The sequence below is a fragment of the Diceros bicornis genome, chromosome 20 (assembly GCF_020826845.1).
Source record: "Diceros bicornis minor isolate mBicDic1 chromosome 20, mDicBic1.mat.cur, whole genome shotgun sequence".
Taxonomy (NCBI): Eukaryota; Metazoa; Chordata; class Mammalia; order Perissodactyla; family Rhinocerotidae; genus Diceros; species Diceros bicornis.
Genome location: NC_080759.1, coordinates 60,617,552 through 60,629,646, shown reverse-complemented (window position 1 = coordinate 60,629,646; position 12,095 = coordinate 60,617,552).

The following is a 12,095-nucleotide window of genomic DNA, read 5'->3' as shown; positions in this document are numbered from 1 at the left end:
GTTGGTTTTTATTTTCTTCATTTTTCTCTAGATTTTCCAATTTTTGCTCAATTAAATGTCATGTTATCATTTTATAATTTTAAAAAGGTAAACTTTAAAATTAATGTAAAAGAACATCAAAATGCTTGGAAGTAAAGCAGACAAAGAGAACAACTGGTTTCCATGGACCCGGTCCATCTCAGCTTTGACGACACTAAGAGGTCTTTGAATGTATGGGAAACAGCTCAGAGACTAAAAGCAAATACCACAGGAGATGCAGCAAAGGAGCCGTGTTTCCTTCAGTGGCTGGAGGAAAAATATTTATTCTGCTGGTGGACCTTGTCACAGGAGAGCAGGAGGGGCTGGGAGCCCTTGAACCACATTTGCGATCTCAATAAAGTGTTGACATTTGTAGTCACCAAGCAGAAGTATCCTTGCTGGAGGATATGTGTTCCCGTATCAGAGAAGAATCAGGTTTGAGACGGAACCTATTTTCTGTTTGCTTGTTTCTGATTTAAAAGTCTGAATGTCCTAGTTTGAGCTTTCTTCTAGACTGGACCTACAAATAACAGAATCTGTAGTTCAAATGAACGGATACACTTGGTACATGTGCGCAGAGGCTCCTGCAGCCCTCCCCTGACAGGAGGGTACCGATCGTTTTTGTAAGCGTAGTTCAGAGATTAATTAAATTAGCCCCCCATTTCTTTTCTAATTTACTAAAAGAAATAGTAAGACAGTTCTGGGGAGATGGTGGCTGTGGTCGTGGAATAGCTTTTGAATCCCTCAATCTATGCATAAGAACAGGCAGGGTAATTAGACAGAAAAATAAAAACTTATGAGCAACTTTTGCACTAAAACTAGGGGACAAGGCAGCCCCATGAACCCAAAGAACATGTGAATGAGGGGAACCCACAATGGCCATGAGACCTGCTGGGGGTTAGCTTCCCTGTGGAGGAAAGCAGAGGAAGCAACAGAGTGTCTATGAACCTGGAAAGAGGAAACCTACGGGACCCCACAGGTGTTCCTGGAGAGCCCCGTGGGCCGCCTTCAGCACAGCAGAGAAATGCTGGGAGGGGTCTGTGAGTGGGGAAGGCCGAGGTTTGCTGCAGAATTGGTCAAGCCCAGCCCCTCCGGGCTTCCTTGCAAGACAGGGCTCCTTCTGAGGAGAAACTGGCTTGATGAGATCCAAAGCGCAGCAGGACAGAGACCATGGAGGTGAAGGTGGGGGGCTCAGAGAAAGGCAGGCAGGGCAGGGAGTCAGGAAGCAGCAGCCAGCTCTGTACACCAGAGAAAAACAGCAGCGGAGGGAATTCCATGAAGATGGGAAAACTACCCTGAGCCACGCCACCTCCTCCAGCTTGGGGAAACTGAATTCACATAAGAGTGAGCAGTAAAAAAGCACGAAGCCCAAATCCCAAATAAAGCCTTAATAAGAGAAGGAGGAGGAAAAAAGTAACATCCTACAACGCAGACGCAAGAGCAGGCAGAGGTAAGCTCCAACACACTCGTTCAAAATAAGACAAAAGACACCAGGAAATGATAGCACGCCGGAAAAAACCAACATAAATCAGAATTTGGAACACACAGAAATGAGCTGAAAGAACCCAGGACGTGATTAGGAGAGCAAAGAATCAGAAATGAACAATAAACTAAAAGGAATGTAAAGATGAATAGACAAAACAAATAGAACATAGAAGCAAGAAAAGTTTCACAAATTAAAAAAGAGAGATAAAAGGATTTGAAAGTGACGAATACTGACATTAAGCAAAGAAAATTCAACATATAAATAATAGGTGTCCCTGGACAGAAAAACCAAAGTGAGCAGGAACAGAGGAAATGCTAAAAACTGCAATTCAAGAAAACTTTCCTGAAAGTGAAAGACAAGAATGTGAAACTACGCGTGAAAGAGCCCAGCATGGCCAACATCACGACATGGTTTAGAAAATTTCCTGGATTTAACAAAGAAAGAGGGAAATCTCCTTTTGGGGTCCAGGCAGAAATAACAAGTGTTACAGGGAGAGAAAATCAAATCGTCATCACAGGCGTGCGTGGTGCCGTCCAGAGCAGGGAGGCAGGCGTCCTCGCTGTCCATCGGCATGGTACCACAGTACCGTAAGGACCAGTACTTACTACCACCTGTAGAGCCTTTGTCTCCACAAGCTGTGAAGTGATTTCTCAAAATGCCGGTGGCCCGAAGCCAGCTGGGTCTTCTGCCCAAGCAGAAGGGGTGTCTTTTTGCCCTTGCGTGCTCTGGGGGGGATGTCGTATGGGGGCATCTCTGTGTCACGATGAGTATGGAAAGGTGAGTGAGAACAGCTGACTTGATTGTTTTCATCCTCGAAGCCCACTCCCAACACTGAACCGAGCATGGGCACACAGGAGTGGCCTTGCTATTGTAACCACTGATGGGATAGTTAGAAGTTACGGGGTGAAATCACAAGAGGAACTTAAAATCTCCATTGGCTCCTTCACTGCTCAGAGCACTTAGTTCTTCCCCGGCCTCTGGATGAAAAGGCAGGTCCATCCCTTCTTTTCTGCTCAACCTTAATCTATGAAAAATTCTACAGTCCTCTGAAGTCTGTAACAGAGTGGCTGTTCAGTAACTAAAAGGAAAATCCAGTAATCCAGTCCCACTAAGAACAAAAGCTTGGGCTACAAGGGAGGGCAAGAATTCCACCTCCCCACCCCCTCCTTCCTGCAGCCCAGGGAGCCCTGCAGGGAGGTCTCCCTATGGAGGGGTGGGTATGGGGCTCCCTGCCCTCACCTCTACCTCCACCTGCAGCTGCTGCTTGTAGGGCAGGAGCCTAGTGCAGAGATGGGCAAAGGTCAGGAAATGTCCTCTCATTGGCCCTGACACAGCTGACTTGGTGCTCCTGGTGCCCGGCAGGGTTTGAACCCGACCTTTTCTCTGTTGGGCACTGGGCTTCTTGGGCCAAACCTCACTTCGCCTCACCTGCTGGTCCCTCGGCCCAAGAAGAGTCTACCTCCAGGGGTTGCTTCCTCCCTCCTTAGCCCTCAGAGTTCTGTTCTGCTATCAGTCTCTTCTGCTCACCCCTGTCGGGGCCCCGCTGGATGAGCCCCCTGTGCCTCGTGGTGTGTGCGGTCCACACAGATCCCTGGACACAGCCAGGTACACAGTCCCTGAGTAGCATCTGTCCCTGCTCCACCATGAGAACAGCTCTCTGACCATGTCTCGTGTTGGTTAAATTTATCAGACTGGTGAGCCACTGTGTGCACGTCCCTCTAACACTGAGAACTGGAGGCAATGTATCAGGCTCCAGGACTGCTCATTGGGGCCTGTAGGACAGGCAGGAGAGGCCCCCCCTTTGACTGGGAGTGGTGGCCCCCATCAGGAATCTCCAATCATCCTCCACACAAATCCTGCTGTCTCTCTCCAAACCCCGGGTTCCTCTCTATCTTCCTGTGGGCCAGCACTGCAAGCCTTCACCTGTTGTGTTGCTGTTTGTTTTAAAGTCCTTTTAACTTCCTCCAAGATCTGTCTGCACCCCCAGACCACTTCGAAATTCCCTATCATAAGTGATGCCCTAGTTGAAACTGCTAATCCAAATGCTGTTCCACGCATTTGGAATTACTGTCTCCTGTTCACAACCAGCACCTCCCCTCCTGCCTTTGGGCTGAGTTCATTCCCCAGCTCCTCGGCCCCAGTGCAGTCAGGGCCTGGCCAAGCAGCCCCAGCGCTCTGCTGACGGCCACGGTGTGGCCATGCCCAGTGGGCAGGAATGCCCCCAGGGGAGGCAGGGGACCGTCCGCGGTACTTGAAACCTGGAATGCATCATGTTTTAACACCCTCATCTCTTTTGGACAAAAATATTTTCTCATAATCATCAATTGAAATGAATAATAATAATGACCAGTTTAGAAGTGCAGGGAGCGAAAACTTCCCTTGAACGTTTTACATAATCCTGTCAGAAATACACACATCAATAAATCACTCAATATATAGTATATAAAAAGGAAAAGTAACACATTAATATTTTTTAATCGCATTGGTATTTTTTTGGAAAAGGGAAAACACACCCACATATTAGTCTGAATCATAGTGAATAATATTCCCGTTTCTGTGATCTAGGCTTAACTTCTGCAAGTCTTTCAATGAAGTCATTAAGACTGATCTTTTCAGCGTATTAACAGTTACTATGTGTGGCCACATGTGTTAGTCCATCCTCACTCCTAGTGGATCAAAGAACACCTATTAATTTTAATTTTTAAAACTCTCTTTCATGTGAAGCAACATATATAAAATAGCGAAGAAAAGTCTAAAATATGAGGGTAAGTTTGGCAGAATTTCATTTAAAAATCATTTCTAATGCATTCTAGAAATCGCAATGCTGACTAGGACTTTGTTTTTCGGGATTGACGCTAGCAGTTTACAAATATCTCTATAGTAGAATAATTTCTGCTAAAATATCTTCATCCGAAAAGGCATAAATTTCTCTGAAATTGGATAAAATTGTGGGAAATTGTTTTCTGCAAGAAGCAGACTGAATGAGAGCAAATGTCGGCAGTGTCTGGTCAGTCACCTCAGAACAAGGGATGGAGATGCAGTGATTCAAGCTCTCTGTCCTCGTCTTTCCACTTCCTGTGCTGTCATTGTCACTTGGATCCACTGATTTGACACATAGGCACGTGGCCCCCAGTGGGCTCCAGACACGAGATTTCCCCAAATTGAGCTGAGGGTTCCCAACCCCATGAACTGACCCTCAGAACCAACACCTGACCAGGAGGCCACGTGTGCCAACGGTGTGGCTGGGATTTCTCAAGATGAACCTTCCTCCACGTGGAACACGATGCTTATGGACGGGTAATACAGACGTGTCCATGTGAAGCTCACGTGCACATGACTAAGACCCGATGGTAATCAAAGCAATTGATGAGAACTCAGACCGACCTGAGACTTTTTCAGGGAAGGTTATTTTATCACTGGCACTGTTTAGATTTATGCATGGTGAAAACTGAAATCCTGACTTTTGGGTTGTTTTATGGCTGTTTTTAAGTTCTCTACAGACAAGCATCTTATTTCCTGGCCCCCCGTGGCAGATCCATCACACGACCCAACCCAACCTTGGCGGAACTTTTAAAGTTCAAGTAAATTAACGACCATTGAGTGCTTACTGGGTGCCAGGCACAATGCTTACCCTCCACTCTTAGGGAAGGACCCGGGTTAGTGGGGTCAATGCACGTGCCACCTTAATTTTTGTGCCAAAAGTGGAAACACAAGAAGGGTCCCCTACTGACCATCTCCAGACTGGGCTCAGCAAAAGAACGTGCCACAAGGAAAATGTGGAGGAGGGCACACTGATAATTTCATATTCTAATAAATTAGTGAAATTCTGAGTTAAAAACATATGGTTAGAGAAATGAGCCCTGTGCTCTCGCTGACTAAGAAGAAACTGGTGATTCAGAGAAAGGTCATGTCTGTGCAGCTGGAGCCGGCAGTGGTCTCCCCAGGGGCTCGGATGCAGCCATTTGGGAAATGGAGTACATTTTCCACAGTCTTATGGGAAAGTCTGAAGCTCCTTGGCACAGGAAACTAGGTTCAAAGTCATATTGGCTAGAGGAATGTTTATTTCATGGGCAGGAATGGGGTGTTTTGAAAAAAACTTCATATCTATTGTGGTGAAACATGTTTGTTATAAAATGAATCTGAAGAAACTCATTGAGGAAAACTTGGAAAATAGGGAAAAATGACTCAAAATATCACTAGTAAGCTGTCACTGCAAGGATAACCAATCTCACCATTTGTCATTTTCTATCAATCTGTGTGTCTTCCCTCACACCAAGATCAAATGGTTCTGCAATTGCTTCTAAGCAATTAAGGATCAGATAATTAGTAGAACTCAATCTAGGAGCATGTCTTACAGATGGACACCTTAGAATATCAGAGGTCACATGAATATCGAATGAACATCAAACGTTCATTCCTTTTTTTAGTTGAATTAAAACAAATAAATCAGGGACTGGTTTATGCAGATATAGTTCGCCGAGTTGAGGGTCTCTAGAGTGAAAACCACAAGATAGGGAACAAGGACAGAACCTACCGTGAAGCTAGTGGTGACCAATGTCCTTTCTGCACACTCATGGGGCCATGTAGGTCATGCGGGCAGGGCTCAGAGGGTCTGTCGTAGCCCGGGTGAGTGGCCAGTTTGCCAGTCAAGGTTTCCCCGTCTTGCAACATCCAGGCCATGGACAGCACCTTCATGCTGGGTCACCTTCTTAGTATTTTAGACACGAAGGCGAGGGGCTCACGTGTCCTCATCATCCCTGTTCCAGAAACCCAGTAGAAATGAAAGATGCAGTTACAGCTCATTATGAGGTTTTCCCTGTGAGTTCATGATTTAAAACACATCTAGTTAACACCAGGGTTTGTAAAATGTTCAAGGGCCCCCATAAGTCAAGTATAAATTAAAAGCAAAGCAAAACCTGGTTCATAAAGAATTCAAGGCAGCGAACTGATGCGGTTTTCTGTTTTTTCAGCCTAAGATTTGCATGTTGTTGTCCTCTTCTTAATCATTGATCAGTAGAACAAGTGTAACTAGGCCTTTAATGGATTCCTGTTGTGCACACAACAGAGCAGTGAGGAGAGGTATGTTCAGGAAAACACTTGGACGACACAAAACCTGGCCTGGCATTCTGTGAGAGGGAAAAGTCAAGGACCCCAGTGCCCAGGCACTGTCATTGCCCTCGAGTAGGATTCCCTAATTTAACCTTCATCCTCCCTCACCGTGCAGAAGAATCAGTTCCTGGTTTTGTCTAAAGCAGGTGAACAAAATGTCTGTGGTGGAATCATTTCAGACTGACAATAATTAAAAATGATGAAACCCGTTTCCAGCGTCTCCGTGTCCTTCTGCCCACAGCCCTCAGCACACAGTGGTAGTGAGCAGCACACAGCGAGTCTCGCTAGAATGCCGCAGGTGGACCCGTCCCAGGTGGACTCCTCCCCAGTAGACGGGTCATCAGGGCCCCAGGAGCTGTGCCATCCTGAAAGGCACGTCCACACGTGCTGTCTCCTTCATGTGCTGCTCAGAGCCCGGGGAATAGCAACACTTGATGCAGGCTCTGATGGATGGTGAGGGGTCCACTAACTCAGTCTCATGGCTGTGCCCAGGCATTCCTCGTCCCGCACATTTGAAGACTGGGAGAGGTGAATGAGCGAGAGCCCCTGGCTGCAAGGAGCTGGGTCTGTGTCATCAGGGGTTGCCATTGCAAACACTGCAGCAGACTCTGAATAATTTAAGAGAAAGGAAAGGAGCTTGCTGGGTAGGTCTGAGCTAGCACTCAGGTTGATCCAGAGGCTGGAGAAGGATGTCGAGACTCAGACAAGATGAAGTCACAGGTTTCACCAGCATGAGGACCCATTTGCCGGTTAGGCCACCAGGACCCCCCCCACTTGGTTCTTGACTCAGGTGGGCCGCAGCAATTAGTGCCCGAGGGTCCTGGTGCCCGAGCCTCACCTCCCCAAGATACAGACTGGGAGCCGAGTACCTGTCTGAACACCTGTGTCACCTGCCTACAGCTGGGGGAGGCCACCCCCACACACTCTGGCTCCTGTAATGTGGACGACGGTCCGCCTTTCCCTGCCCTGCGATCGCCCCACGTGGGAAGGGGTTTAGGCTGCCCCCTGCACCCTGAGTGGCAGTTGTGTCTTCTTTATAAAGCCCACTGATGCCCGATTTATTTACCTTACAGAGAACAAGATGCAGACTCTGGTTTCCTGCCCAGCGTGCAAGGATCTTGGAAGTCCTCCCCCAAATCCTCACAATAAGACAAAAGCTGAACAAACTGAAAATCAACAACTCTTCTTAGATCCATCAAAGCAGTGAGGTCACAGGGCAAACTGCTGCCCCCACATTGGAGAGACAGACAGGCAGGTACAGAGAACCACAACCTGCCAGAGCAGAACCCCACGTCGGGACCAGCGCTGGGGAGGAAACCGGAACTGTGCTGTGGACGTGCAGAGGCTCGTGTGGATGGGCGGAGAGGAAGAAGTTCCGGGAGGACCCAGTCACAGGGGCCCCACAATCTGTGAGTGTTCCCCTCAGGAGCTCCACAGTCCTCACAGTGAAGGTCAGAGAAAAATCCCCCGAAGCTTCCAGAAGCCAGAGGCGAAAAGGAACAATTTTGAAATACACCAGAGCACGCTATCCTTAACCAGGTCTGCCCTCAGGGGAAACTAGTTAACCAGAGCATAACTTACTGGGTTTTATCAGAGCCTAACTGAGCTGGGGGAGGGAAACACCCAACCCCAGCCCACTCTAGCCATCCTGTCCCTGCTGAGGGAAGACGAAACAAATCAAGGACAAGTGAGAAGCAGCTGGTGAAGGCTGCAGCCCAGGCACAGGCTGCTGGAAGCCTGAGAGCAATCGAGGGTCTAAGAACACCCCACCCAGCCCCCCACATCTGCAGGGCTCCTGTGAATAACTGGGTACAACAGAAAGAGCTGCAAGTGAAGACTTTCTCTAAGGGAGCAAGATTCTTCACTTCTCACTGATGTGAACTTCAGAATATCCAACGTTGGGCTCTGTCTGTGCATTTGTTTTTTAGTGAACAGCATTATTCAGTAATTTAATCAGAAAACTATCACAAGTGTTTAAATGTTCCGGATTTTACATCTTTCTCCCATTGTTCCCTGAATTAGAGGAAATATAAGTTACTTCCATTTCTCTGGGGACAATTCTGAGCTGGTACTATAAAAAATATTATTTACCCTCTACCATTATCCTAGGAAAGGCTCTGCCCATTGCCCGTAAACGGCTAAAAGAGGTAGAATTATTTGCCTCTTTGCCAGAAGGGAAAACATAGTAAAATATATCTGGTTATTGACAGATTATTTTAGCATTGCTTAAGTCGTAGGTACACACGCACAATGTAAGTGACTTAATGACTTGTCGTTTGGAATCAATTCGTGGAACGGAGGGAGCACTAACCTGAAGCCGCCCCTGCTTTGGCGCTGGCCTCCCTGGGGGGGACCTGCCAACTGTGCCTCACTCAGCCTCCTACCGCCTTTGTTTTGTGAGAGGCATTTGTGGCTGAAAAATACCAAACGGAGGCTGACTCCGCAATCCCCGGCCTAGAATCCACCTTACAGGAGCTCACAGTGCGTGGATCACAGCGGGCTGCAAGCTGCACTCCCACGAGCCATTTCACCTACTGAAGTCAAGAAACGGACTGACCCAGCGAGCACACGCTGTGGGGCTGTGCCTCTGGTGGTGGGCCCTCGGCCCGGCTCCTGGCCGCCCCTGCCATGCTCATGTGGCACCTGTGCTCCAGGAGCACTGAAGGGGCCTCAGGGTGTGTCTGGAGACTGAGGACTCAGCTTCCAACCAGGACGCAGGGGTGCCCCCGATTCTAATGTACTCTGTAACCTTCTCGTCGGACGCTTTCAGCTCCCATACCTGGCTCTCTACTCGGGGTGCTTATTATCTTTATAAATTTGCAGAGTGGCAGATTATCTTTTCAGACCTATGTAACTGGGCAGATTTTCTAGGGTGAGGACTAAGTATTTTCAGTGATTCCTATGCTCATGAAAGTTTGAGCTTCTATCTCCCAAACCTGCCCTGACATCTATTGAGGACATCTTAACTTCAGGCACGTCCACGTGCCAGATGTGACCAGCCACAGGCTCCCTGCCATGGAGGGAGGGGTCGCATTGGCAACAGCGCCCCCGCTGGCTTCCTTTGCTCCCAATCTTAGTAGCTTCCGCCTTGGGCTCCAGGACCTCAGAGCCCCGCCGTCTTCCATGCTCTCTGTCTCTGTCTCTCTCTCCTGAGCACAGGTAAACTTTCTTGAATCTACTGAATGTGAAATCTCAACTATATCCTATTTTTTCTGCTTCCTTGATCTGTCAATTATCGATGGCGGTCATTGAAGTTTCCAACTATAATAGTGGATTTTTCCATTTCTCCTTTCAATTCTTTCAGTTTTGCCTTCTATATTTTGGCATTCTGTTTTTAAAGTGATTATTGATCTAATTAGTTGATCAAACATGATCAGCCATGTTTGTAACTGTTTTCTCTTCGTTGCCAAAGTTTTTTATTTCTGCCTTCTCTGGTTTTAATTGAGGATTTTGTATGATTCTATATTATCTTCTCTCTTAGTGTATTAATTAAACTTCTTTAAAAAAATTTAGTGGTTTTCGTAAAGTTCACACTATACATTTTAAACTAACCAAAGTCCCCCTACAAACCCCACTATTCTACTTCACGTGTAGTGCAGGAACCTTATGGCAGAGAATTCCCATTCCTCCTTCCCATACCCCCTGTGATGTTACTGTCATTCATTCCACTTATCCATATTCTACAATCACCCAATACATTGTACCTTTATTTACTCCTTCTGTGACTCTCTTCCTTTACATAGATCCAAGTTTCTGATTTATATCATATTCCTTCTCCCTGAAGAATTTCTTTTATCACTTGATAAATTGTCTCATTTTTTGTTTTTCTGGAAAAGTGTTTATTTTTCCTTCACTTCTGAAGGTTAATTTCACTGGTTATAGAATTCTAGGTTGGTGGGTTTTTTCTTTTAACAATTTAAACATTCATCCACTTATATTTCACTCTTGATTTCATGATTTCTGAGGAGATGTGTGCTGTGATGCTTGCTCTTCTATAAGTGAGGTGCTTTTTCTTCCCCCTCAGGCTTCTGTCAAGATTTTCCTTGTCTTTGGTTTTCTACAGTTTGGATAATATGCTTATGTGTAGTTGTTGTCGTTGTACTTATTCTCCTTCACGTTCTCTGAGCATCTCAGATCTGTGGTTTGGTGTCTGTCATTAACATAGGAAAATTTGTGGCTATTACTACTTCAAGTATTTTTTCCATTCTGTTCTTTCTTCTTCTGGCACTCCAATGATATATGTTATACCTTTAGAAAATTTCCCTCAGTTCTTGGATGTTTTGTTTTTTGTTTTTACCATTATTTTTTCTCTTCAAATTTCAGTTTGGGAAGTTTCTATTGACCTGTCTTCAAGCTCACTGGTTCTTTCCTCAAATGTGTCAGTGTACTGATGAGCAACCAAGGGCAGTCTTCATTTCTGTGACAGTATTTTTTACTTGTAACATTTCTTTTTGAGTTTCTTTAGAATCTCCATCACTCTGCTTGCATTGTCCATTTGTTCTTGCATCCGAGCTCTTAAGTCATCATGAGTTGTTAGTTAACTTCCCTGTCTGATGATCCCATCATTCATGTCACATCTGAGTGGAGTCTGACACTTGCTTTGTGTTTTCAGACTGTTTTTTGCCTTTTATCATGCCTTGTAGTTTTTTTGTTTAAAGGCAGACCCATTGTATCAGATCTTGGGGAAACAGGCCTCCATAGTGAGTGTTTTTGTCAATATGGTAGGAGTTGGTACTATTTGAAGTTTTCTCTAGCCGTGGGTACCGAGGACTTCACATTCTTCTCTTGTCCCTGTTTTTGTCCCCTCTTGACATTGGGCTTCCATGAGCTCCTTCTCAGAGAGAGTCTGTCTGTGGCTCCTTTAGCTGTAACCCACGGTGGTTGTGCTGGAACCGTGCTGGTGTGGGGTCGGACGTGAGGGAGAGAAGGGTCTTCCAGTGGGCTGGGGTCCCTCAGCTGTGATGCTTACAAGTGTTTCCTCTCATGTAGCTTCTTTTTCTCCTGTTGGTAGAGAAAGACCACTCGAGGGAGTGGGAGTGACAAGGGTACCCTCCCCTTGGCCTGGGACCAGGCTCTGGGGAAATGCTTTCCCTTTGTTATGTAGAAATCTCTGGGCATATGTCACAATGGCTGCTCTCCTCCTCTGCCTCCTCCCAGAGCCATGAGGGGATCTTTCTCAGGTCTTCACTCAGAGATCTTGGTGGAGTTCCTGAAAATACAGCCAACAAATGTGTGGGGGGCTGCTAAGACCACAGCCCCGAGGAGGTTCTCCCCCTCACATAGTTTATACTGAGCTCCCAGCAAGTCACCAAAATCGCCATGTCCTTGTTCCTACCAGTTTATGGCATCAGCAGCTTCCGCTCCAGGTAAGCAGATCCTGGATATATCTCTCTGATCTCTCCACCCCTCCAGATTTCAGGGTGGTGGTTTGCCCTGCAAACTCAGTTCTCTGACAGCTCCAAGGAAAGCCCTTGATTGTCAG